The sequence below is a fragment of the Triturus cristatus genome, chromosome 7 (genome assembly GCF_964204655.1).
Source record: "Triturus cristatus chromosome 7, aTriCri1.1, whole genome shotgun sequence".
Lineage (NCBI taxonomy): Eukaryota > Metazoa > Chordata > Amphibia > Caudata > Salamandridae > Triturus > Triturus cristatus.
In genome coordinates this window covers 1,052,909,636-1,052,931,931 of record NC_140590.1, presented here as the reverse complement: position 1 = coordinate 1,052,931,931, position 22,296 = coordinate 1,052,909,636, and positions in this window count along the sequence as shown.

Here is a 22,296-nt window from a genome sequence, read left to right as displayed (position 1 = left end):
GCGTGGCTTTTACCGCATCGTATTTGTGTGAAAAAGTAAAAATTTGCCCATTGTCATAGTTGTTTTTATCTCTTTGAAATTTAAAGGTCTTGCGTTTTTTTAATTATGTCTTCCTTCTTTTCTAATCTGGGAAGCAACTCCTCCCTAGATTTAGATGTTACATCACTACCTTCCATTGTTGCGATTTGTTGGTTTAACTGATAAATTTGTTGTTGCAGATCAGTTCTGTTGATGCTTACATTTTGATGAGGATTTCCACTGGCCTCCTCGACTCCTCCAAGTTACTCTCAGCCCACTGCCTTAACATATTTGGATTCGGGTTTTCATAACTTGGTGCGAGCATAATGCGGAGCCCACGGAGAATCCTAACCACTTCCAGGTATTTGGAGAGAGATGTGTGCTCCCACCACTTGGCTTGTTCTACCTTCATAAGCTTTTCCAAATTTTTGTAAAGTTCTTTTATATTTGAAAGATTCCTGCTATTACCGTCACTGCTGACTTGAGTTTGTGACTGCATATTCGGAGTCTCAGTAAACATTTCCTCAGCTGCTTCCTCCCTGCCTCGTAGCACGTCCACGGCCATTACCCAGCGTGTTTAGATTCAATGCAAGAATTTTGCTACAACTCTGCAATGCCTCGCTATGCACACCTCTCTCCGGACAATTGTGGAAACTCCTACCTTGTGTGGTTGTCACCGGTGTTGTCCGTGTCTTCCGACTGCTGTCTTCGCCGTCCAGGGAAGAAAAGGGGGATCCGAGACACCAATAACATGTGTGGATCATCATTACTCCATTCACACATATATATATATATACACAGATATATTTATATGAAGAGAAATTATATAAGGCAAATTTTGCTCAAGAAAACCAAACACTGTATACCCCAGAACAATCAAGATCAAGTATAGTGGTGGTTGACAAAACCTTGACTCACAATTCACATTGAATTCTCCATTGAGGCTGTGCCTGATTCATGAGACATAGGTCTTCAAAGGCCATGGTTCTGAACGACTAATGCATGAATGAGCAATGGAATCAGGTAAGTCTGTATTGTGGAACCAGGCGTCTTTGAGACCAAACCTCTCTAAATTAATACCAGGAGCAAGGTTAGAATTCAGAAACTGTGAGAACAAGGATTTAAGCCAATTTAAGTGCAGTCAAATTTGTGCTCAAAATGTGCTTTGTGATTGGATAACGTTTAATTTAAGCCAACTAAGAGGAAGAACAACAACTTCTGGTTTGGAAGTTAGTGCATTCTTACATTTATAGTGTGTTGCTTTCATCCTATAACATATTATAAATTGTCAAAGGAGGACAGAGAGATACCCACCAAAGAGGTGTTAAAGATCTCATATATGTAATTATTAGGCCTGGGCGAAAATTTCTTTCCGTTCGCGGAAATTGCGATAATTTGAAATTTTCGCGTTCCGCGGAGAGCGCGAAAATGTCAAAAATTCCAGTTTCCGCAGCTTGGCGATAATTTGTTTCTTGCTCGCGCTGTAAAATAATACATTCTCGCGCGCGCGCGATCGCCTTACCTGAATCCCTGCGTTCGCCGACAAGTTTTCTTGATCCGGTCGCATTCTCCATGAGATGTTGTATTGTTTTTAGCCATTTGCGCTGTCTCGCGACAGTTCGCGCCCGCAGTGATGTCATGCGTCGCACGATCACATCTTTCTTCTCGCGATCATGCACCGTGAGACAACTCAAAACAAGATGGCCGCGCCCGCAAGCAACCACATGGGTAAGTTGGCGACCCGCAACCATGCAGAAAATCTCGCGAACATGCCGGAAAAAAACTTCCGCATCTTCGCGATATTTCCGCTTGTTTGCGATAATTTTAAACATTTTCGCGATAATTTGCGAAAGTTAATTTAGCAAATTCCGCCCACCCCTAGTAATTATACATGGGTGCTATTAAAAATGGAGGAATCATCGAGAATCTCTTTGCCATCTAAGGAGATATCAGCCCTTGCTCCCTTTAGATAGGTAGTAAATACGGCAAGATTGATGGAACCGATCTGTTATAATATCATTCAAGTGTCACTATGTTGATTCTTTTAGTATGCATGTGGGTTGTTAAGAATGCCCGCCTGTTCAGCGGCCCATTCTTCTCAAGTTAACCTGGTGTTAGTGGCCTTCTTACAAGAATGACCTCCTGGTTATTTATCAAAGAGACTACTTCATTTTCAAATCGTGACATGCCAGTTTCGAACATTCCAAAATAGCTGTCATTCCCAGCAATCTCTCTTAAAACGAATCTGGTGGAAATTGCTCCTCAAATCATGAAAGGGTTTATAAGGACCTTCCGTTTCCGACTTTACTTTTGATTCAATTAGATTTTTGGGGTATTCACTAGAGATGACTGGCCCAGCACTTGAGGTGCCCTACAAATACGCCATGTAATGATGGGATGTACTCTTATTGAAAGGAGAAAAGAGGGCTCCGAGACACCAATAACATGTGTGGCTCATCATTACTCCGTTCACCAAAAACAACTATCTGTGAAAAGTTAAAAGTTATTTTCAGTTCACCACATAAAGAAAGTGCCCAAGTGAATAAATAGTAAATGTTATGTTTTGTTCCAGCAGATAAGTGTTTTTTTTTATGTGCCTGTGTTAGACCTGGCATCTTTTGGCGTGGTTACCCCTGACTTTTTTGCCTCTACCTCCTGTATTTTTGATGCTATGCTGGATGTCGTTTTTACTGGTATAGATGCTTTGGGCACTTTGCCACTGCTGATCAGTGTCAAAGTGCAAGTGCTCCCTAGGGAAATTGTGATGTAATTGGCTATACATGTTTGGCATATTTGTCCTAGCTGCAAGGCCCTAGTAAAGTGCACTGAGAGTGCCAGGGCTGGTAGTACAAATGCTACTAGTGGGCTGCAGCACTGATTGTGCCACCCACAGGAGTAGTGCTAAAATGATGTCTTATGCCTGCTTGCAGTGCCTATGTGCAGTCCAGGACTGCCATGTCGACCTGGCCAGTGCACCCACTGACCAGGCCTTATCCTTCCCTTTCTGAACATATAAGGCATCCCTATGGTGGCCCTAGGTACCCCCCTGGGCTGGGTGCAGTGTACCTAAAAGGTAGGGCATGTACTGAGGTGTGTAACATGCCCTGGTAGTGAATTACAGCCATTGTCGTTTTTCACTGCTGAGAGGCTATCTTGCCCATAGGACAGAATGGGGAAGGCTGTGTACATGCCTATCTTCCCCTAAATGCAATATGGAAAATCCAAGTTTGGTGTCTTTGTGTACAGAATTTAATTATACATCTTTTTAGAAAGATAGTTTTTAAATTCACTGTGTAAGAATTGCACTTTTTAGAAAGTAGCTATTCTCCTGTTTAACCTTCCTGTGTGCCTGTGTGCAGATTGGCTGACTGGTGTCATATGATGGGCTAGGTGGCTCCAGGAGTCTGGATGAGTCAGCAGCACGGTGAATAGGGAGATCTGCTCTAGGTGGGTGGGAGGAGTAGCCCCTGGGTTTGAATAGGGCTGCCTCTGCCAGCACAATGCCGGCTCCACCCCCTGCTGGCCAGGATGAGGACTCTGCCTCTGCCAGCACAAAGAAGGCTCCACCTCTTGCGGAGCGTCCAACGACCCTGCCCCTCACTCTGAAAGGAACCAGGTGCTCCAGGGCAGATCACACGCAGGAACCGGTTTGAGCAGGGGAATCCCCCCACTGAAACAAAGAGAGACAAAGACTTGGAGGGGTATAAGAAGAGGACCCCAGACACCTAAATTTTAGATCACTGTGGAACTAAGAAGGAACCTCTGCCAAGGAGAAAGCTGGAAGGAACTGAAGAGGAGAAGACTGCCTGCTTGCTGTTTTGCTTTGCTGCCAAGGAGAGGGGAAGGACTCTGCTGTGTCCCCTTCTTTAAATTCTGATCTCCAAGGGACTGAGGAGAGCTGGCTCCCTGTTAAGAAGTCCCAGGAACAAAAGGACTTCACCACCAGCTCCCCTGGAACTCTGCTGAGGGAGTTCTGACCTGCCTTGGAGTGCTTGCCTAGTCTTGGGGCCTCAGGGGGTCGTTTTGCTGTGTTTGGGAGCTGGAAAGCAGAAAGCGTGAACAAGAGTAACTGGTACCCATCGCATCATCCGTTTGAGGGTCGCATCATCCGGTTGCGAGTCGCAAGATCGAGAGTGCGAGAAGAATTTAATCGCGGCATCATCGCAGCACCCGGAGTCCCCGCATCGCCGAGTGCGTCGAGCATCGTCCCGGTGCGTGAAGATTCCTGACACTGCGAAGGTCGACGCAAAACCAGTTTGCGGGCCGCACCACTGCCGGTGCGTGAAAGTATCCAGTCGCTGCGTGCGTCGACGCAGAGTCCCGTCCCGTGGCGCATCGAGGGTTGTGGCGCCAGAAGTCAACGCCGCGCATCGCGCCCCATCGAAGAGCGTCGCACCGTACCTGTGCGTGAAGCTTCCCCCTAAGAAACCTAAGCAATGAAAGTCAAAGTCACCGCATCCTCCCCCTACAGATCGGAGCTGGCGCATCCACCTCTGCTGCGTGAAGCAGGGCTGCTGCAAAGCCTCCCCAAGGTCTCAGGAGTATCGCATCGCCTTTCCCATCTTCATTGTTATAGCTTTTGGGAACCTTAGCGCAACTACAGGTACTGCTGGGCACGAGAGTGTCGCATTTTGTGCATTGAGAGTCGCATTGTGCAGGACACTGATTTTTACATCCTGGAGTCCTTTCTACAAACTCTTGAACTATCTTTAAAGTAACCTTTTTAATTGTATGTTGGTTTTTCTGTAGTATTTGGTCTTGTGAAGTTTTTAGTAAAGATTCCTTATTTTTCTAAAACTGGTGTAGAGTAAATCTGTGGTGTTTTCACTGTGTTACCGTGAGTGTTGGTACAAATACTTTACACATTGCCTTTGATAGCCTAGACTGCTCAGGCCAAGCTACCTAGAGGGTGAGCAGGGGTTATCTTAACAGTGTATCCCCCTTTCCCTGACTAGAAGCCATAGTCCCTACTTGGACAGCGGTACCTACCCTGCCAACTAGAGACCCCCAGATCTAACAGCCTGTGACACCTATCAAGGTTCTTGTATGATATTGTCTTTAGTAGTACCTTTGCTCTATTATTTGCCTTCTTATACTAATTTATTATTTACGATTGCATGCTTGTCCATTTCCCATTGATATTTTAAATCCTCTATTTTACAGATTACATTTCTGAAATATTCATTTTGTAATGTACTTTGTGCTGTCATTTGTAGATTGATCGTCATCCATTGAAGGCTTGTTTCCTAATTTACCATTTGTAAGACCCATTAGAATCTTACCCTCATTAGGCACTTCTTTATCAAAAGTCCTGTAATGTGAAAATCTTTATATTTTTGCTTTGTTTGTTCAAAAGCTGTTTGTGGATACCACAAACTTCCTATAGAAAGACATTATGTGACAATCCACCATGTGAGTGAGGAGGAATTGTGGACAGAGGAATACCTATTTTAAGGAATCCTGAGTAGTAAGTTATGGCAAAGGTTACCCCAAGGGGTTACTCAAGTGGGCCATAGTACTTGCTAGGGACTGTCAAATTGAATAGCTGCTGAAGCCCGATGAACCCAGGTGTGAGAGTATGAATAATTTGGTAGGTGTAACAATATTTTGCACCTGCAGTAATGAAATTAAGTTATTAACAAGAAATGTTTTATGGGTCGATCTTTATTGTTGATTTCCTTGATAATAAAACCAACATTGCCTGCAACAAGCTCACATTCATGCAGTCTTCTGTACCTTGCAAACATTCATACAGCTTGTCATTACAAGTTCAAAACTGCCTCCACTTGCAAACATGGGCCAATTTTTCAGCTATGAATGGGGGCCACTATTTTTGGCTGCCCAGGCCCATTTTCTATCCCAGTCGACCCTCTTTAAAAGGAGCAACAATGTTAAGCCCTATGTGGTTAGTTCGCTAATACTATTACTAGAACTTCCCAGCATACACACTCTATGGAACCTACCTCCGATCATAGGTCTTTACTGGTGTGAAAGATGCAAGGCATGCAACCTGACATTGGAAGTGAAAGAATTCATGCATAATAAAAGAACGTTTATCCTGAAAGATCAAATGAACTGCAATAGCATGGATGTTACTTACATGCTCAACCACCCATGTCATCTGGCATTCGTTGATCAAACCGGACAATAGGTCAAGGTGAGTGTCTTGTCACATTGCAGTCGTATTTGATGCAAATCCCTACGAGCCCCACTGGTAGAGCATTTGACGAATGCATATCACGCTGTAAGGGATATAAGGGAGCTTGTATAAGAAACAATCATGAGGATTTCTCGTGGGGGTGACACAAGCACCACCTTAATCTTAAGGGAGTGCAAATGGATACACCTCTTACATACAGTACAAAATTGGCTGAATGACTATGTAGATATGGGTAGGCAAGTTGCATTCTTTAACAATGGTTAAAACAAATGTGATTGATTTCAACTTATATGGGAGGAATACTATGAATGCAGTCTTATTTTGTATATTACATATACTTCACTTTTGAAATACTGGGCCACAAAATCACATTCTGTGTATATGTACTGCATAACGGTTGACATACCCTTCTGGAAATATGTAATGCTTTTTCTGTACTTGTTTAGGCATTGATCCAACACGTGTTACAGAGGACTGCCACATAATGACATAATGAAAATACGGACGACCTGCATGCATATCTAATGAGCATGAAACAAGGGCTGTAAGGAATCATACGTGTGAATTATATGTATGAATTACTATGCTGCATTCGAAATTACTGGCCGTGTGCTTACGCAGAATGTTTCATTGAATGGAGCTGTGTTATAAAGGCAGTGATATGTGTATACGCGCCATGGGATAGATCACTGTCAACAATACTACTTGTTACAAATCAGGAGATACAATATCGTGAACAATAGGACGCAGAAGACACAGCCATGCTAGAGAGGATATAATGTATCTATTCCAACAGGCCTGCACGTGGTTGCGAGTCCGCACGGTTTCTCTCATCTGCACAGGATGAGGTGGCATGCGTCAGATAACTCCACCAGGAGCTACCACTGGACAGACGATGGGGGGAGTGCAGACCCTTAGAAGGCGATTTTTCAGGCTAACACTCATATCTGTGGGGTTACTGAGAGAAAGTCCTTTGTTTCTGACTCTTAGTGGGCTGATACGTCTTTGTAAAGATCAAAACGTATTCCTAGTGCATGATCAGAGTTGTGCATTTGATATAATAACCAGGAGATAATACAGAATGGAATACGGAGAGTGCTGGCCTTTAGACCATGCAATGCATGGTACAAACTACAAATATTTGTGGGTAACTGAGTAAGGTCATGCAGGTTATGTTTTATTTCACCTTTATTGGGCAAATACGATTTTGTAAAGGTTGAAGCATATTCCAATACAAAATTGATTACTCCCCCGAGTAACAGAAGCGTTAGGTGAGTCATGAAATTCAAATTCTCCCACTTAACAAGTGTTCACATTCAACAACGAACTCTGGAAGACTGTTTTTGTACAGTAAATACAGGTATGAGGAAATGCAATTGAGGAGTTGGCCTAAGGGCTAGGGCGGTCGAACTCGAATCTGGGGAACTGGGTTCGAGTCTCAGCAATGATGCTGAACATCCTGTGATTCTGGGCAAATCACTTAATCTCCCTGTGCCCATCAAAAATGAATGTGTCCTCATGTAATGCAGCCGGTGCTATGTAAAGCGCTCTAATACCCAATTCGGGTCAAGTTCGTGCTATATAAAACTGTAAAAAATATATATATATTATTATATGGTGTGGCTGTGCAACCTTACTCTGTCATAAACTCACGAATCTGTCCTGAGTCCGCTTAGGCTAGTTTGTAAAACCTTAGTTCAACCGTGGGTAGCTGTGGCTTTGAGCAGTCAGGCTTTAATAAAGGAACAAGTGCAAAGCATTTAGGAGTACCAAAACAAATGAACAAGAAAGAAACACAAAAGAAAGAAAAGCAACACCATGATTTTTTAGTCACCAAACTGAAAACAGTCAAAGTGAGATTTCCAGAGACGTAAATTATTAAGAAAATCGTATATCATTGCTTTTTCATTCCAATCACAAGCAGGCAACTACCATTGTTAGGGGTTACTTTCAAAGCTCTGGAAAATGTTTGTAAAGTTGTGGAGTTCACCTCTCCTGTCCAGGGTTTGGGCATGACTTTCCTCGAGCAGGGCACCACAGGCACAGTTCTCTCTTTGATAGACCAAGTATCAACATGTGCAGTCCAGTCTTTGTTGCAGACTCTCTTTGCTGAGTCCATGGAACAAAAGGGCAATCCTTCTTCGGGCCTCTCTCCAGTGCAGACGTGATATGAGTTCTGGGTGCCAGGGGTGCCACTGTTACACCCACAACTTGCCCTCAGGGATGTGGTGACGACTAGCCAATGGGCTACCAGCTCACCTCTGCCTGATGGCAGCTTCCTGCAACAGGTGGCATCCTGCTATTCCAGAGTGCAATATTCTGCCCACTTCCAAGATGGCAGAACCCATCTCTGGGTATGTGGAGCCTGGTAGCCCACTCAGGAGGTGTGACTACATGTACACAGGAAAACTGTTTTGGCAACTGTTTTCCCCTCTCTGTCCCTGATGCCGATATGTCTACTAGAGCAAAAGCACAGCCCCTCTGGTGTGTGTCCACCATTTGACCTTCAAAGGTGACTTCCCATTAAAGCTCGCCTTTTTGGGCTCACCCCGTTTGGGATTTCTGCCAGGAAAAGATAGAACCTCTTCCAATAGCAGGCTCCGATTGTGTCCTTTCCCCAGGAAGGCAGAAGGCTGCCTTGTGGCCAGCAAATGCAAATGGCCACTGGAAAACTTAAGCAACATAGAGGCAACATTTTAAGTTGCCTTATATTCAAAAATTACATTAAATATGGCTTGGGCACCAGGTCAGGTTTAATATAACGATTCTTTTGATACCTTGAAGCACCAACTTTTGTAGTCTCAGTCAAAACGTAGCACAGCTGAGTTGTCAGCGTGTAACCCTGTACTTGCCAATAGTGCTACTAGCCTTTCCACAGTAAAAATGACAATTTGGGATTTTTAGTGTTAGGACATATAAAAATATATGTCCTACTTTTTAATATACAGCACACTACCTTTGACTCAACAAGCCTACTTTAGTGGTGACATGTATATTACAAAGGTAGGTCTGGACTTTGTCATGAGTTTAAATGGCAAACCTGAATTAGCAGTTTAAAACTGCTCTACCAGTCTGCAGTACCAGGCTGGGGGAGACATTTTGCTTTGTCAACTCATGGTGGCACAAAAAGTGCTGCAGTCCATGATGCAGTTCTTTGTTGATAACTTTCTCCATAATTGTAACTGGGAAAGGCAACCGTTAGATAGGGTGTCAGTGGGCGAGGATTGCCGGATCAAAAGTGCTTTTTTTTTTTTTAAATTGGGGAGACAATGGCATTTTTACAAAATTCTTAGCACTCTGGCCACTTTAGAGAAAAATTGAAGAAATAAGTAAAATATGGCACAAACAAAGACGAGAAAGTGGAAAACTAATGGGCTGAGCATGGTTTGGCGGGAGAACCAGAATTAACTGCGGACAATAAATTACAAACGTCCTCTGGTGAGATTGTGGCAAACCGCCCCAGCTGAAATGACGCTTGTAGAGGCTCTATTTTACAGTTAAAGTCCTCATATATTTTACTGATATTTTCATGAAAATAAGATGACAATGATTCCCACAGTTCTGGACAGGCAGGGATCGAGGGCCTGCAAGAATCAGGCGGTGTAAATTCTTTTAAGGTATGACTTGGGACACAATCCTAGTAGCCATAACAGCAAAAACAGATGAACATCACCCAGCCTACAGGCCTCTCCAATACAACCAGTATTGTAGTACCAGCTTCTGCTTAACCCCACATCACCCAAGATTGACACATGTATGGGCCGTACATCCAAGACATTATAGCATAACATTCCAACTGAGAATCACTCACCTAGAGCATGCCAAATAATAAAAATAGAACCTGGTAAACAAGGATGCAAGACATGACATTCTACTGCAATGCACAAGCCAGACCAAAAGATGTTGTGTGCAAGAACACAGACAAACCCACTCAATCACCCACCCACGCACATACACATTTCGGAAAAAGGAATCAGACTGAACAAAGGTTAATACAAGTTACTCTTTGTGGTTAAAAGTTAATGAACTGCTCTAATACGATAAGCTGATTGAGACACATTTCTGAAAACAATTGGCATAAACCAATGTAAATACTTTAGTTGATTATTTAACTTAATAAAGAGCAACTTGGGAAAAGGCTATCAGTGTTACTTTATATATATTAAATGGTTATGTTCCAAAAAATCCTGATTTTATTTTTTGGGATAGTTTCAATATTATACTGAATATTCATCACATGAAAGCCTATCATTCTCGGTGTCTTTTTTAAGCAGGAAAATGCATTTCAGAGATGATGTAACAAGCTTTCAAATTCTTGGAGCACATGGAACCCTGAAATTTAAAAGTTCTTTCTTCACACCAGTAAATGCATAGTAATGACTTCTAATTTTTATTTGAATTAATCAACAAAAGGGAATATAATAATGAGAATGTATTTATTGTTGAGGTATATTGTGAAATGTATTTCAAAGATTTAGGTTTAGTTTATGAGGATCAATATAACAGGGTTGTGTGATCTAACAACACATGCCTCAACAACGTATTCCTTAACCATGCAGTCTTTACCACAACTATGTCTTTATCACGCATACCTTTACCACGTAATTTAGTCGTAAAGACATGATTGGTAAAGGGACCTGTTGGGTAAAGACACATTCCTGCCCCTCTGCCCTGAGACCTAAACTTAGGCCCTACTGCACTCTATCTTTTCCACCCACCCCAGCCCTCTAAACTAACACCCTAACCCCAAAAAACTACTCCGATCCAGCCCCCCTACCTGAGCCCTAAAACCAGCCCTCACCCACTAAAACTCCCCCACCCCCACCCTTCCCCAGCCCAACTGGCCCTTATGCCTGAAAACTGCCGCTTTCCTGTACCCTGCCCTGAGCCCTAAAACCCAGCCCCCTAAAAACTACTATGACCCCAGCTCCCCTCCCTGACCCCTAAAAGCATCCCCCACCCCTAAAACTTACCCCCACCTCCCCCAGCTCCAGCCCAACTGCCCCCTCTGGGTTAAAACTTCCCCTTTCCTGTCCCCTGCCCTGAGCCTTAAAACTCAGCCCCCTACAAACTACTCCGACCCCAGACCCCCTCCTGGAGCCCTAAAACCAACCCACACCCCTTAAACCTACCCCCACCTCCCCCCTGACCGAGCCCAACTGCCCCTTTAGTCTGAAAAAAGCCCCTTTCCTGTCCCCTGCTCTGAGCCCTAAAACTACCAACCCCCAGCCCTGAAAACTAACCCCAACCCATACAAACCACTCCATTTTCAGACCCCACTTACCCCACCGCATCGCATCACGTCCTCTCCCAAACCTGCATCTTACTGCTTCCGCCAGCCATCCAGCAACTAGACCACGCATTAGCCTTAACCACGCACATGCGTAGTTACGGCATTTGCATGGTTAAGGCAAGCATGGTTGCGCTTGCGATGCCGAAAGATGTGTGGCTGAGGCTGCCGTATTCTGACTGTTTCTCCAGTCACAAGCACCTCCATACATAAAGCTTGATAGGCATTGATGCTTCTCCTACAGACTTTATAATAAAAAAAATGTGTTGAGTAAGAGGACATCTTTGGAGACGATCTCTCTTAAAAAGAATAAAACCTTTGGAAAATAAATACTTCTCACCAACAGTTCACAATTTCATGAATTAATAAGGTTAATGGCAATATGAAATGAAAAGAAAGTACACTGAAAGTACAAACAGATTTCTTTTCAAAGATAAGTCTAAATATGATTGGGACAACGCAAGACACATAACCTATTTGTTAATCATTTAAGGATTAAAAGAGAAAGTTGTTTGCTATAGCTTTTGGAAATGACAAGGATAGGACTGAGGGCCTCTTTTGGAGTTTAGGGGCACCCAAAGTCCAACAATTATTGCAGTAAACTCTGAAAATGAAGTAGAATCCACAGTCTGTATTTCTTCTATAATATCTTACCTCTATGAAAGAAATTCGGGCACTGAATTTTAGTGCATGTTTAGAGTTTACTCCAGATACTGGAGCACTTTCAGTTCCCTCCAAAGTCTGTATGAGGCCATATTCTTGCTGATTCTGATGTTGTGTACACTCCGATACTTTTTATTGTATACAGGATATTAATAATTTTATTTCAGATATACAAATGAATATACAGATTAACAGTTATTTATCTGTTTTGTAAAACAATAGATTTATTTAAGAAATTGCTCAACTATCAGTTTAATTAGAACAGGAAACACTCCACGGTGAGAGGAATTTCTAATTATTTTTTCGCAATTCGCTAACACTCATGGATGATACAAAAGTGTACCCAGGTAAATGTCACTCGTGAACTGCAGCATATATTGTGCTACAACTAAAGTGACGATGCAGAGCATGATTCCAGGCCTGCCCCTTCTGACTGGGTGTGCAGTTTTAAAATTGCCAATTCGGCCTGATAAAATAAACCTTTTGCCGGGCTGAAACCTTACTTTTTAATACTTGTTAGTCATCCCTAAGGTATGCCCTAAATGACCATTGCATGGTATTTAAAAAGCAGGCCACGTATACTTTATGTTCTATATGTCCTGGCAGTGGAAAACCTGCAAGACAAGGCTGTGGCAAGGCTGGCACTCCTATAGTTATGCACTGGGTTACATTATAACACAAAAGAGATTCAAGGGCTCATTTTAATAGTAATTTAAATTCCAACATAATGGTCAAGTTGGATTTTATATTACTATTTTGAAAATTACACTTCTAGAAAAGTGTCATTTCCCTTTCTGAGCCAAATGTGCCTTTCTGCCAGTGTTCAGTAACACCTGACTCACTAGAAAAGTTTTGAAGTCCGAACCTAGAAGAATACACCAAGACCAATGCTAAGCAGTTGTCAATCAGCGTGGAAATCTTCCTCGGGAAAAGAAGCTGGACTTTGCACGCTCTGAGCTTTCTCACCTTCGTTGATGACTGCTCTGGGACTGTGCTCTTTAGCAACGTGCCAATGTCGAACCCGGACTCGGATCCAGCCAGCAGCTTGCCATGCCAATAACTCCTTTTCATCACATTTTGTCAAGAAAAAATTCTAAATCCGAAGGTAACGCTTTGACTGTGATCTATCTGGATCTCATGCCCTACTCCATTGTGGTGGATCTCAAACTTTACCCTTGTCCTGGACTAGCCCAGCCAGTTGCAAGTTGTTGGCGCTTTATGCTTTTTGGATCTAAATTTTATTTCAGGCTTCAAAGATTCATATCTCTGAACCTCCATATTGGATTTTTGTAGCTTTGTCGGTTTGATCATTAACATTTTCTCTATGTTTATAACTGGGAGTGCGATTTGTATTGTGTTTCGTTTTAGATTTTTTAACTGTTTTGGTACTTCTAAATTCTTTTCACATTTCCTTAAGTTAAGCACATCTGCTCTGTGCCATGCTACCACGGGATTTGCTCAGGTTGAAATTACTGAAGTCTTTAAAGAATCCAACAAAAATAGCTTCAATAATAATTGTGGTATATTACCATCCACTCCAACAAATAATTCACAGCCTCACAATATTATAAATTTAGGGATTTAATTTACAAATTCAGCAAAAAAGACAGTTAACTTAAATTTAGAGGATATTGGGGGGTGTGGCTTGGCATTGGCCGTGATGGCGGCGTAACTCTGCAGCTCTGCCTAGGCCCGCAAAGAAGCCCGTAATATCCGCCTAATATCCAGCTGCTGGAGAGTGGACTTGATTGGCACTGCCTTCCCGGTAAGGTCCTGAGTTGGGCGAGGCGTCTTGAGCCCTCGATGGTGCGGAACCCGGCCCTGCAACAACGGGCGCTCTCCAAAACCTGCAGCGTGCTCCGGCCGGAAAGGGGGCGGAGTCACGTAACCTGCTAGCCCGCACGCTGAACACGGTGCCCTGGAGACATGCAAATCGAGCTCCGGCATCTGCAGCCTGTGCCTGAGACTTCCTCAAGCACGTTCATCACGTAGCATATTAGACACTTGCCGCCATGAACACGGTTTGTTCCGAGTCCACTTCTCGTCACATCACGAACACGGCTTTTTTCGAGTTCAATTCTCGTCACATCACGCGCTGTCCTTCACTGCGGTTTATCACTCACGACATCGGTTATACCTTGTTTCTCTGTTCATTGTCATTTTTGGGTTAGCATATCTCAAATTGGAGGCAACATCCTTGGCACTGGTCACTGTATTATATTATATGTGGTACAGGTTTCTTACTTTTAATTTTAATTGTTGAAAAATCAATGCTTTTCAATTTTCTGCTATATCCTTTATTCCTTTCAACCCTTCTCCTTAGCTTTAAATGACCCTTGTAGTGGTCATACACTAATAATCCTTGTTCAGTGTCATGGTCTGGTTAAATTAACATCACTACAGATACGGCATCTTATCGGCACAATTGAGGTTATTATGTTGGAAAATTCTTCTGTCTTGTAATTACAATTACTGAGAAATTAATCGTTTTTTCTTTCCTGCTTTCTCTTCTATTCCTTTACTATTTTTACAGGTATAGCGTTCTCAGACTTGTTATTAATTTTAGTCCTGATGATGATCTATGTATTGCTGTAATAGATCGAAACGTCGTCGACATGTTGTACAGCATGCATGTTAAACACATGAGTTAAGAATTGTGCATGTCTGTTAACTTTCTACAAAGCTTGCCCTTCCATTTTTTATCGGCGATAAGCTTGTTTGGTTAGCCTGAAAAAAATGCTTTTCTTTTGAACAACTGTAATTGTCCCTAAACTGTTTTGTATGTTGAAGGCTCACAGGATTGTGGCCCATTCTATTTTGTTGGTTGTACATTTTTTAACCATGTTTATCATTAAATCTACATGTCCGGCTGGACATCTGTATTAATATAGAGCCGATTCTGGTCTATATTTATTGTTCACTTTAACTATTTGAAGGACCAATTGTTTTTCTAAAATAGTAAGTACCCTAGGTCCTTCTCAACTTATGGGTTTTCCCTTGCTTGAATTAATATATGAGACTTCCTCCTGACACCGGTGTTGGGAGGTCCAGGGTGCGGCACTGCCCGGATCCTGCTGTTGAGGCATCCCCTGCGGCCTGAAATCTGCCGAATTTCTCCCTGATCGTTGTGCTGCGCCGGCGGGCCAGTATCAACGCCGCCGGTCAGATGGGAACAGTCTAACAGGGTACTAGGGAGTACGAACTGTGGGCGCCCTCCCCTACTCAGCACTATAGAGGGGTCAAGGGTATGGTTGTAGTTTATTTATTATGCTTGATTTATTAAAACCATTGCATACACAAAAAATAAAATATCTTACAGTTTTTGATAAAATCATTATAAAAAATTCCCAACTTTTTGTCAGCAACGATAATTACAGTAATTTGTAAAATTTTACAACACGTTAGAAAAAAGTGCATAAATTATTAGAACATTCTGCACGTTAGTCATATTGACTGTAAGTAGTATTTCGACTGTGTCCGATCTGATAATGATTATGTCAGTTTTTGTAATAAGTAATCGGGCTGCTCGGTCCTGTGTTTCAGTCTTTTTGCAGTTATGTCAAGATATTTAATTAGCCGGCAGTTTAGCTGGACCAGCTAAGGGTTGAAGCACAACATTACCGCTTGTCTGCACGATCTGACTCCATACTGTTTGAACGCTGGCTTTAGCAGGTTGATCCTTATATCTTTTAGCTTATTGCAGGTGCATATGACGTGAATTGCGTCTTCAACACCGCTGCCGCATGAACGACAAGGCTGGACTTCTCCCTTTCTCTCCCAAGGTGGCATAAATTCATTGAAGGGGCCAACCCCCAGCCGGAGTTTTAGGAATTTTTTCTTGGTGTTATTTTTTATTCCAATTTTCAGGTAGAGCTGGGGTTTTAGCATTTTATATGTGTTTAGGACCATCCAGCCATGCGATCATTTGGCTAATGTTTTTTTGTCCTCTATTGCGGATAATAAGCGGATTACCTTTGTTACGGATTTTTTAAATGTGAAATGATTCGCTGGGACGTCCCACAAATCTGTTAAACCTAAATGTATAATAGATTCCCGGAGGTATAGGCTTGCTGGTGATTTTCCTGGGTGGGAAAGTTCTGTCCAAAGTTGGTCGTTCAGGGTTCCTTTTTTGTCGCCTTTGATTTTATGCCAACATTTCACATATGCTCCCATGCGTTCCAGTGACTGTTTATCAAGCCCAAATTCATCGGGTATAGGGCACGCTCACCCTGGCCCGTGCAGGATATATTGGACCTGAATCTACAGCGGCCCAGGAATCATAGGGAGTGACCTGATACTATTGGAGGGTCCCGTGCCTGAGACGCTGCTGTTTGGGGCTGAACAGTGTATGAGCTGCGATCTCCGCTACGAATAACTGCCAAGGTGGGCCATCGCTTGGTAGCTGGGAGGGCCCCTTCCTGACCGATCAGTGGAAAGATACCAGCATTCCTGTGGTCCCCCAACCAATCATGGCCTCGGCAGGGACTACCCGGGATACTCATCGCTGGGAGTACTGTGGATCCTGTGAGGGCCGGACAGACGTAATTGCCCACCAGAGTGACACTCTGGAGTGGCTGGATTCCGTCAGTGCGCACACCCCGCCCTTCAAATTGAGAGAGCTGCAGGCAGCTTCCGGGTTGCCCTACGAAGGGGGAGTGACAACATCCTCAGTCTGTGGGCCTGGGACTCCCGGAAAATAGTGCTGAGCTGGGGTGGTGACACATAGGGGACTGGGCAGTGCCTCTCTGTCTCCATCTAAAGTGAAACCAAAATGGGCCCCGGCTGTGACACAAGTGAACAAACTGGACAAATACACTGTCCCGTGACACAACACTCCGAGGAGGGGGCGCATGAATACAAGCTAACCGGAGATGAAACCCTGCCTTAGCTCAATTATGGCAGAGATCTAATCAGTGGGCACGAACTTGGAAACTAAAATCGATAAGGTCACAATAGAAATGAACCTCATGAGGGCGGACATGCGAAAAACATCTGAGAAAGTCACGGCGACCGAGGAGAGTATAGGGGAGCTCCAATCTGCAGCGCGCAAGCTAGACGAACGTGTGCAGAAACTGGCACACCAACATAAAATGATGGCTTCACAGCTGGATGACCAGGAAGGGGGGGGGCCCGAGGGGGCAGAGGGGCCCAGCGTGGACCTCTTCATTGAGGACCTTATCGTAAGTCACCTCAAGCCTAAGATGCTGTCCCCTCTGTTTTCTGTGGAAAGGGCGCACAGAGTTTTGATTCCGAATCCGAAACCGCCCCCCCCAGACAATTATTGTGTGCATACTGAACTTCTGAGACCGGGAAGCAATCCTGCAGACTGCCAGAGTGCGAGGCGACCTCTCATACGAGAACGCAACAGTTCGGTTCTTCCCGGACTTTACCCTAACAGTGCAACAGGAGAGGCGCACATTTGATGGGGTCACACGGGCCCTCAGGGAGAAGGGGATCAAATATATGATGTTTTTCCCTGCAAATCTCAAGGTCATAGAGGGCGACAAATCCTGGCTCTTTACATCGCCTGCAGAGGTCCAACAATGGCTGGATGGGGGTCCTCGTCTGGCTCACCGACAGAAGGAGGAGACGAACTGGCGTGGGAGGCGCCATCGCAATCTTGAATCTCCGGACCAACGCAAAGAAAGGGTGAGGTCGGCATCCAGATCCAGGAGCTCCCGGTCCAGGAGTCCTTTGAGCAAAGCAAGGTACCCCGGAAAATGAATGAATGAACCCCCTTCAAGCTCCGTTTTATGAGTAGTATTGGACTCCAGGTATAGATTTTTCCTTTACTGTCCTGAGGGGAGGCTGCTGTCCATATTCAAATGCACTGATGCCCGGGACTCGGCCAAAGGGGCCGGGGCTGTGTATGTTCCAGCTGTCCTAGCTATTCTGTGGCAGACTTGCAGGCCTGGGCACTCCTGGGTGATGGTGCCAAGCATCCCTATAACACTTTCTTGGTTTTTTGAGGCGGCAGTCGCTATGCTATTGGGGATGTGGGTAGTTTCAGGCCTACAAAGCAGGGTGGCAGGGAGGGGGGGCTTTGTTAAAGGACTTTTCATTGCTTGTGTAGGCTTCAGACACATTGCTCCATCATCGGCGGGTCGCGATCTGCAATCCCACATTTTACATGTTCTCCGAGGGAGGTGGGGTCACGTTCGTGGGTGGGGTGGGGGGGGGGGGAGGAGACACCTTTGGTTCCCAAATGGTGGCACATCTAACTGGTAAATTGACAATTCTGTCTTGGAATGTGAACGGTCTCAAGACAAGATAAAACGCACTATGGTCTACAATACCTTCGAAGGTATTCCCCAGACATAGTGCTCTTACAAGAGACACACCTCCAGGGCACAAACTATTTGGCACTTATTAGTTTTGAATACACACTTCGGACGCATGCTGGTTTCACCACGTCCTCCAGGGGCACAGCCATACTTCTTAAAAACTCGGTACCTTTTGTTGTGCACCACACCCAGTCTGACCACTTGGGTCAGTTTGTTGCCCTGTCTGGGACATGGGAGGGTCAAAGGGTAAATGTTTGCTCGGTCTACATCCACCCACGCCTTTACGGGATTACACTCCCTGACCTTAGTAAGCTCTTACTCGATCTGCCGCAGGGGACCCTGATTCTGGTGGGGGACATGAATGATACAATGTACCCTGACATGGACAGGGATGTAAATTCCCGTGGGACCCGGGAACCCCGACATCTGCACCCATTCGCGAGAGCTCTAGGACTGACGGATCTTTGGAGGTGCCACAATCCTACCCTGGGACACTTCACGCATATCTTCGCAGTCCACGGCAGCAGATCACGTCTTGACTATGTTTTCAAACACACAGTATCAGTGGGACTTTTTCGGGGGGGATGCCATAAGGCACTTGGAATATCAAACCATTCACTGGTAGAGGTTCAACTATAAAGGCCTAGGCGGGATTGGTCTCTCCTACCGAGGTTAGACCCCTTCCTGTTTAAAGACCAGTAATTTAGGGACCTGTTTGAGGAGCGCACCGACCAGTATTTTGTCGAAAATGTGGGCTCGGTACATTCCGATTGTATCCTCTGGGAGGCGTATAAGGTGATGGCCAGGGATTTTGTGCAGGCGACGAGTGGCGACAAGCGCAAGGAAAAACGTGCTCAGTGTGAAGCTTTGGAACAGGAAATTCTGGCTCTTGAGCTGGCAATGGCCTCCAAACTAATGGGGGATACCAGGCACAAACATATACTTAAACTCAAGCAAAAAGAGCTTTAAGATCTAGAGAAAAATGCTGCTCACACACACACACACCAGCTATCCAGAGGAAGATCTATGACCTGGGAGTCAAGGCTAACAAACGAATTGCCTGGCTTGAAAAGAAGGACATGAGTCGTAACTGGGTATCTGAAATTAGGACTGGGGACGCTCAAAGGGTGGCACAGGCACAGAATTAGCAGAGGTCTTTGCTGAGTATTATGAGAACATATATCAATCACGGACCACGTGGGGGAGGTCGAGTCCTACGAGTTACTCAAAGATATGGCTCTGCAAACGATTGAGAAAGAGGATAGAGTGGCGCTCGACTCGGACTTTGCCGTAGAGGAAGTAGAAAATGCCATATGTGATTTGCAGTCTGGGAAAGCGGCAGGCCCAAACGGACTTCCCACAGAGATGTACAAGTGCACGGCGAGCAAATTAGCTCCGCACATGCTCAATATGTTTCTCGGTGCAAGGGACGATGGTGAACTCTCAGAGGATCTGAGGATGGCAACTATTGTAGTCATCTTGAAGAAAGGTAAACCACATGACCTCTGTAGCTCATACAGACCTATTTCCCTTTTGAACTTTGAAGTCAAAGTATTGGCCAGGGTTGTTGCAACCTACTTGAGCTCGGTTATCTAGTCCCTCATTCACCCAGATCAATCCGGCTTTATGCCACATAGGAGTACCAGGCTTAATTTGCGATGTCTGTACGGCGTCATGCAGATGACCCAAGGCAATTGGGATGTGCTTGCCGCCCTCCTATCACTCGACGCCAAGATGTCGTTCAACAGCATCGAATGAACATACTTGTTCGCTGTCCGAGATAAAATCGTGATGGGTCCAAAGCTACAGCAGTGGATTTGCCTATTATACACCGCCCCAATGGCGCGAGTCCTAGTCAATGGGAATATATCCCGAGTAGGCTCCATCGGGACACAAGCCTGGGCTGTCCATTGTCACCGATGCTGTTTGTGGTAGCATTGGAACCGTTAGCGGTCTGGATTTGGGAGGATCCACTGGTCAGAGGAATTGACCTCGGGGGACGTTGGGAAGAGCAGATATCCTTATACGCTGACGGTATTCTACTGCACGCCCACAGGCCACGGCAAACATTCCACCGGCTTATTCATATCGTACAATCATTCGGAACATACTCTGGATACTGAGTTAACTGGGACAAATCCCTAGTGTTCTCGCTGGTGGGGGAGCTCCCTCCCCTAACGTCAGTATGCTCAGAGCTGGTAAGGAAGGAGACGTTTAAATATTTGGGCATATGGGTAACACACTCGGAGCATGAGTTCATGCGACTAAACATACAGACACAATTAGATCGTCTTCGAGACGATGCTGCCCACTGGAGACGACTACCTGTTTCCCTGGCGGGCAGAGCGGTTCACTTTAAAATGATGGCCCTCCCCCGCCTTTTGTATGTGGTTCAAAACACACAATTTCGAATACTGGAGGTATTTTTCCATTCTGTTGAATCCGAACAGCGTACGTTGTTGTGGGGGGGGGTGGCAGCCCCAGGATTGCGCTCAAGAAACTCCAGAAAGGAGTATATGATGCGGGCCTAGATGTTTCTAACATTAGACTATATTACTGGGCCTCCCAACTCATCAATGTTAATGGATGGGCCTTCTCCCTGTTTGAGGAACTGGCATACAGAGTGGACCAGCTAGCAATGAGCAGTAGTAACTATTGGATGGAGTTGTATAGAAAATGGCAATCCACTCCTCCCAGTGCACACCCATACATTTATTGAAGTATGGCATAAGGAGAATAAAATGACAGGGTGGGAGACTAAGCTCACAGAGCAGACCTCTTAATGGGACGGAGACTGTTTGGGTGAACTGAAACGGCTAAAGGGATTCCGGAAATGGAGTCTTATTGGGATTGATCTATTGGGGGATATATGGAAGAGAGGCAAGATGATAGATTTCGACACCTTGAGGGAGGAGTTCCAAATGGGGGGAGAATTCCTCAGATACCGACAGCTACGACATGCGCTTCACTGTCACCTGAAGGATGGCACTCCATTACCTGAGTATTCGCCACTTGAGGACCGCCTCCTCCTAGATCCCATGATTGATAAAGCGATATCTCTCACTTATAAGAAGCTTGTGAACAATTCCCCAGACTGCCTGGGCCCTCTGCGAGAGGCATGGGAATCGGACGTGGACCTACTTGAGGACGATGACAGGGCTGAGGCCTTACAGAGCCCTAGAGAAATTGCCATTCAGGCACGCTTTAGGCTTGTCCAGCTTTGTGTTCTCCATAGATCATATGCCTCTTGCATGATTCACGTACACATGGGTAACTGTACAACAGATGAGTGTGTTCGGGGATGTGGTTAGTCTGGGTCCTTCTTTCACATTTTATGGTCCTGTCCCAAAATTCCAGGAGACAGGGATGGTATTACTCGTGTGATGACAGAGGTGGTGGGAGAGAGTGTCCCACTAGAACCAAGGTGGCATATCCTGGGAGTAACGGGAGAGATGACGTGGCCGCAATGGGCCAAGACTTGGCTGGCCTTAGCGGGGGTGGCCAAGAGAAACATCGCCCAGGCATTGGGGGCAGCAATAGCCCCCACACTGGAAGCCTGGAAAAAAGATGTGGATTGGTGTCAGGGTGCGGAGCGGGTTATATATCAGAGCCGGGGCTGCCCACGTAAAGCCGAAAAGATATGGAGGGCGTGTGCGAAATATAGGAGTGAGTGCTCTAGCAATTGCCAAGGAGACAAGATGTTCCTATATTCTTAGATTGTACGGATAAGACAGGCTAGTATGTGCCAAAGATATTCGTCATGTTTTGGGATGCCTGTAATAATGTTCATCTTGTACTGCTCCCATGTAATTGATGACGATCTGAAGCTTGTTTTTTTATGTTTAATAAAAAGATTCAAACATTTTTTTTTACAGGTATTA